Consider the following 6,907-nt stretch of genomic DNA (forward strand, 5'->3'; position numbering starts at 1 on the left):
GCAAAACAAGAGTCCAAAGGCTGAAGAACCTAGAGTCTCGTGTCCAAGGGCAGGAGGAACAGAAGGAAGCATCCAGCATAGAAGAAAGATGAAAGCCAGAAGACTCAGCAAGTTAGCTTACCCCATCTTCTTCTGCCTGCTTTGTTCTAGCCATGCTGGCAGCTAAGTGGATGGTGCCCACCCACATTGAGAGTGGGCCCTCCTCGCCCAGTCCACTGACTCAAATGTCAATCTCCTTTGGCAACACCCTCACAGACACATCCACAAACAATACTTTACCAGCTATTTAGGCATTCTTCAATCCAATCAAGTTGAACCTAATATTAGCCATCACAAAAAGTGTACTAAATTTCTCTAAGTCTCTGTTTATTCTTCTTTGTTCCTTTTTCTCTGTGTTCTTTAGGTTGCATATCCCTATTGATCTGTCTTCAATTTCACTGATTACTTTCTCTTTCAGCTCAAACCTATTGCTGTACCACTGTAATGAACTTCTTTATTCAGTTATTTGACTTTTCAATTCCAGAATTTCCATTTGGCTCTTTCTTTTTTTTAATTTCCATCTCTTTATTGATAGTCTCTATTTTATGGTCATTGTTGTAATACTTTCCCCTAACTTTTAAAGCATGGCTTCCTTTACTTCTCTGAACATATTTATAAAAACATCCTTGAAGTCTTTTTTTACTAAGTTCAACATATGGTCTCCTTTAGAGACAATTTCTGTTCATAGATTTGTATTTCTGTGTATGGGCCACACTTCCCTATTTCTTTGCATGTCTCATAAATTTTTGTTGAAAACTGAATATATTTTAGTTAAAATATTGTAGCCACTATAGATTATGTTCTTCTCCCCACCCCTCCCAGGGATTACTGTTGCTACTGGGGGATTTTGTTGTTGTTAATGTTGTTATATTTTGTTTGTATATTTAGTAATTTGCCTGGACTAAATATACTGTGCCTGTCTTCCCTCCAGTGTGCAACCACTGAATTGTCTAATCTGTTGTTTTTCTTAATTGTTCTTATATTTAAGCTTCGCTTCTGCTATGGTCTGCATGTTTGTGTTACCCCAAAAAATTTCATGCTGAAACCTAACACCCAAGATGATGGTATTAAGAGAAGAGGATTTTGCGTTTATTAGGTCATGAGGACTCTACCCTCCTAAGTGAAATTGATGTCCTTATAAAAGAGGCTTACAGGAGCCCTTTTGCCTTTCTGCCATGTGAGGACACTGTGAAAGGACATAGTGAGAAGGTGCCATTTTTGAAGCAAAAAGTGAGCCCTTACCAGACTTCAAACCTGCTGGTCTCTTGATCTTGGATTTCCCAGCCTCTGAAACTGTGAACAATAACTTTCTGTTGTTGATAAATTACCCAGTCTGTGGCATTTTTGTTATGCATTTTATTTTATGGCATTTTTGTCACAATCGCCCAAATGGACTAAGACAGCTTCCTAGGAGTAATCCCTGGATCAGCACTGATTAGTGGCCCACAAATATTGGTCAATATTAAATAGGTTGTACTTAAAGACCTTGAGTGAATAAAGCTTCCACTTTTTTGCTGAGATGATTTTGGAGTTGGGGCATGCATTCAAAGTTAATCCAGTTAATTGAACTGCCTTGGCTTTTGCTTTCTGCTTATGCAGAGCCTCCCCATCATCTGGGTGTGAGTAGATAACTAGGGCTCTCTCTGATCTTTGCTTAGTATGTTCTTGGCCCTGCACATGCATACAGACTTCCAGATTCCTCAAGAATATGACAGCCTTTTCAAAACCTTCTAAAGTTATCTCATTCCCCAGATATCCGTTTAACATTTTTGATTGGTCTCTAGTTTACTCAACCAGTATCATAGCCTCAGACAGCTATGGCATTAGCCTTTAATTTTTTGACACTGGTCACTATTGTTTTCAATAATACTCCTGGGCATTTGGACTTCAGCAGAGCTCTAAATCAGGTCAGCCACCTCCAGCCAGCAGCCAAGCTGGTGGTCTTCATAGATATCACAGCACAGAATTAGGAAGGTGGGGTAGGGAGAGGAGGGATAAGAGCAACCTCAAGTTAAAAGATCCCACTGTTTTTACTGAGATTCAGTAGTTTTTCTTGAATAAATGCTTTTCAGTTTATTGCGTCCCTCTGCTTAATGTTCAGAGTTCTGAAATGGTTGTTTTAATAATTTTATCAGTTTCTCACTGCTTTTTTTGAGACAGGATCTCGATCTGTGACCCAGGCTGGAGTGCAGTGGCACAGTCATAGCTCACTATAACCTAGACCTCCTGGCCTCAAGAAATTCTTTTGCCTCAGCCTCCCAAAGCACTGGGATTACAGGTATGAGCCACCATGCCCAGCTTTGCATTATTCTTGCAGGGATAAAATTTGCCAAGGCTCTCACTCTGCCTGAATTATATGTTTTGTTTCATTTGGAGTTTTTAAAAATCTTGTTATTCCTCTTGCTCAAAAAATTAATTTTTTAACTGACAGATAAAATCATATGCATTTATTGTGTACAACATGATGTTCTGAAGTGTATATGTGTTATGGAATGGCTAAATCTAACTAATTAACACATGTATTACCTCAATTGATTATCATTTTGTGATAGAAACAGTAACACTCTTAGCATTTTTCAAGAATATACTATTGATGCTATGAGCCATACCATAGACTTCTTTAACATTTCTCCAATGGCATGGTATAATGCTGAACATAGAATGGACATGCCTGGAAGGCTTTTTGATCACTAGAAAGCTACCATAGATTAATCTGTCCAATGAGGGATTGATACATTTCACTGCACAAACAACTGCAAAGAAATGCAAAAATAATATCTGACTAAATGCTCTGATGCACAGCCTGGGATATAAACCACAAGTTTATCTTATGTTTGTGGTCTGCTTTAGAGTTTTCAATGCACTTTCTTATCCATGATCTCACTGATTCTTAAGACAACTCAGTGAAGCAGGCAGGGGAGGTATATATCTCTGTTTTATATTTGAGGAAAATTTAGAAGGATTAGCTATACAAAATTAGTGTTAGAACTAGGGTGTGAAATCAGGTTTTTTATCTCCTTGTTTCTCTGATTAATCACCCTCCCATACACAGAACAATTACACAAGTTCCAATGTAAATATGATAATCATAATAACACATAATACTAATAATAATTTAACAAGAATATAAAATGTTATAACTTAAGTTTTCTTGAATTTCACAGAGAACCTTAAGACTAGTACAAATAAATGTCAAATATATTCCTGTAGGGGGTACTAGGATCTGCTATAAAAACAACCCCAAAATATGAGTGGTTTGGCACACAAAAGTATATTTCTCATTCACACAACATTACCAATGCATATCAGCAAGGACACCTTGCTCATCCTGGTCATTTAGAGTCCCGGGCTTATGAAGGATAAATTTCAACACTGTTATGGTCACTACAACAGTGACTTATAAAGCTTCTGTCTAAGGAGTTCTAGGTTACAGTGAGCTGTGATCATGCCACTGCACTCCAGCCTGAGTGACAGAGCAAGACCTTGTCTCTAAAATAAATACATAATAAAAAAGTTTCTGGCCAAAAGTTTTTTACTCACATTTCATTGGACAAAACAAGTCACTTAGCTTTATCTGACCTCATCGTAGGCAAAGACGTGTAATCCTATTCTGTGCCAAGTAGGAGGAAAGATCTGGTGAAGAACATGATGACTATTACCACCAACCCAAATATCCTTAAGTGAAGTGCCAGGCCCCCAATAAGACATGCTAAGAGAACAATGAAACAGAATTAGCCCATCACTCAACTCCCATGTAGTTAAGGAGTTGAGGTTGGAGAGCCATAGTTGGAGGATTTCTTTGGAGAATTGTTGGTGTACTGTTTCCTTTCTGTGTCTCTTGTGGGGGATCAAATGGGATATTTTTTTCTCACTTCAGCCAAGTGAGAGGGGACTCTAAGGGTGGAGCATTTCAAAAATAATTATCCCCTGAGGTACAGAAAACATAAGGACTAGTATTTAATTCATATGTGGGAAGACTAGAGGTGCAGGGCCATGTTTGCACTGTCTGATCCACAGCAGAGCTGAAAGCTGTGATTTTCCAGGAAACAGATATTGTCCAGGAGTTAGAGAGCTAGATAGGATCACTTTTAAAAGTAATAGTGCCCAAGAGAGGTGAAATAAGCCCAAAAGAGCATTTATGTGGAATGGACTGAGGCTGAGGAAGGGAATAAGAAGTGGGCTGCCTGAGAATACTCACTGCCATCAGGTGAGCTACTCATAGATTCTTAGTGGTAGGCTCTCCAAGAAATACACAAGGCTGTGTGTGGTGATTCATGCCGGTAATCCCAGAACTTTGGGAGGCTGAGACAGGCAGATCACGAGATCACGAGGTCGAGACCATCCTGGCCAACATGGTGAAACCGTGTCTCTACTAAAAATACAAAAATTAGCTGGGTGTGGTGGTGCATGCCTGTAATCCCAGCTACTCAGGAGGCTGAGGCAGGAGAATTGCTTTGAACTCCGGAGGCGAAGGTTGTAGTGAGCCGAGATCGCATGACTGCACTCTAGCCTGGATGACAGCATGAGACTCTGTCTCAAAGAAAGAAAAAAAAATACACAAAGGTGGCCCTTGAGAAATAAATATGACCAGCAAGCTATTTTACAAGCTTCATACTAAGTTCTTTACATATATCAGCTAATGTCTCACACATTATGAGGTCAGGCCTGTCATTATCTCTATTTTACAGATGTTGAAACTGAAGTATAGAGATGTTAAGTTACCTGTCTAGGGTCCCAAAGATAATAAATGACAGAGCCAGGATTTGAGGTAAGACTGTCCAATTACATAGCATAGCATCTAACTATCTAGCCATCCTGCCCACTTTCTATGATGATAGCCCACTAATGAGCAATTAAGAGCTTTGCAAAGACTCATTTTGACCAGATGATCTGACTTTAACCAAGATGGTCTGTGAGACTGAATCAAAAACAAGGTCTGGGGAATCAAGAATCACACATTTCAAGAGGCTCTGGTAACTTTTACTATAGTGTGATATTATAAAAATTATTTTCCATTCTGTAGCGTGGAGAGCTTTAAAAAGATTATTTTCTTACTACCTTTTACCTGGGAAATGAAATAAAATAGCCTTGTAAGAAACAATACAGACCTTAATAAATTATGGTTGACTTGGATTGAAATGAGTTATTTAAAAGAAAACAACATAGATTGCTCTAAGTCTGGAAGTATTTAGTTATGCATGGGTCTGAAGTGTTACACACATACATATAAACACCTCATACATAATATGTGACATTATGTACAGGATGCATGGTATAGGATATGTCTCTCACTAATTTCATGACCACAATACCAAATGCATACTTAATAATACCCCACTTCATTCCCAGCAATCCACTATATTCCCCTAATAATTTTTTTCTCCCATACTCCAAAATAATTATCTCACTTTGTCTTCTCTTTTCAAACTTCCTCTTTTGCTCCCCTTATCACTCTCAACCCAAAAACAGACTTTCGGAGAACTGAAGGACAGTAATAAAATATCCTATATATATATATATATATATATCATTACAGTCTCAGAGGAGAGGAGAAATAGAGAGTGGGGTACTTCACTTCCCAGCAGGCAATTAGTTTCCTAGCACTGACATAACAAAGTACCACAGACCGTGTGTCTTGAAACAACAGAAATTTATTATGTCACAGTTTTGGAGGATCAAAATTCAAAATCAAGGTGTTGGCAGGGTCATATTTCTTTTGAAATGGGTAGGGGAGAATCCTTCCTTGTCTCTTCCTGGCTACCGATGATTTTCTGGACTCTGGTGTTCCTTGGCTTGTAACTACAGCACTTAAATCCCTGTCTTCAATATCACATGGCATTCTCCCTGTGTGTGTCTCTGTCTATGTGTCTCTCTTCTGTTCTTCTAAGAACACTAATTATATTAGATTAAGGGTCCAGCCTACACCAATATAACCTCATCTACAATGACCCTGTTTCCAAATAAGGTTGCATTCTGAGGTACTGGGAGTTAGTATTTCAATATTTGGAAAGAGGAAGCAATTCAACCCATAACATATATGATAATTAAAACAAAAAAATGAGACTCCATCTGATACTCCAGACAATATTTTAAAGCAAGTACAATATGGAGACCTAAATGGAAGTAAAGTTTCCACATTTCACTCCAGATGGTAAAGCTTTGCTACCAGACAGCTGTATTAAAACACGTAAGTATATTGTAATTCCCAGAGCAACCACTAAGGCTATACAAATTAATATGTCCAAAAATGTTATAAATAAATCAAGATAAAATTCTGGATATCAGTCAAGTAGCCGCCAGTACAGCAAGAAGAGAGAGACTAAGAGGAAAAAGAAACAGTGGGAACAAACAGAAAACAAATAATAAAATGGAAGTCTTAAGCATTAACACATCAATCATCACCTTAAATGTAAGTAATCTAAACACACACCACTCCAAAAGCAAAGATTGTCCAAATAAATCTATAAAAACAAAAAACAAAAACAAACCAACAATACACAACCTAACCATATGCTAGTTACAAGAAACTCATTTCAAATTCAATTGCATAGATATGTTAAAAGAAAATGATGGAAAGAAATATACCATGCAAGCATTAATTTTAAAGGGAGGAGAAGTAGATACAAAAATGATAGACTTTGGAGACAAAGAAAATCTTTATATATGATAATAAAATCAATTCACCAACAAGACTTAAATGATCCCAAAAGTCTACACATCAAAACCAAGCCTCAGCTGGGAGCAGTGGCTCAAGCCTGTAATCCCAGCCCTTTGAGAGGCAGAGGTGGGTGATTCATGAGGTCAGGAGATCAAGACCATCCTGGCCAACATGGTGAAACCCCGTATCTACTAAAAATAGAAAAATTAG

The sequence above is a fragment of the Aotus nancymaae genome, unplaced genomic scaffold (assembly GCF_030222135.1).
Source record: "Aotus nancymaae isolate 86718 unplaced genomic scaffold, 86718_ANA_hifiasm-v0.15.2.pri h1tg000004l, whole genome shotgun sequence".
NCBI lineage: Eukaryota > Metazoa > Chordata > Mammalia > Primates > Aotidae > Aotus > Aotus nancymaae.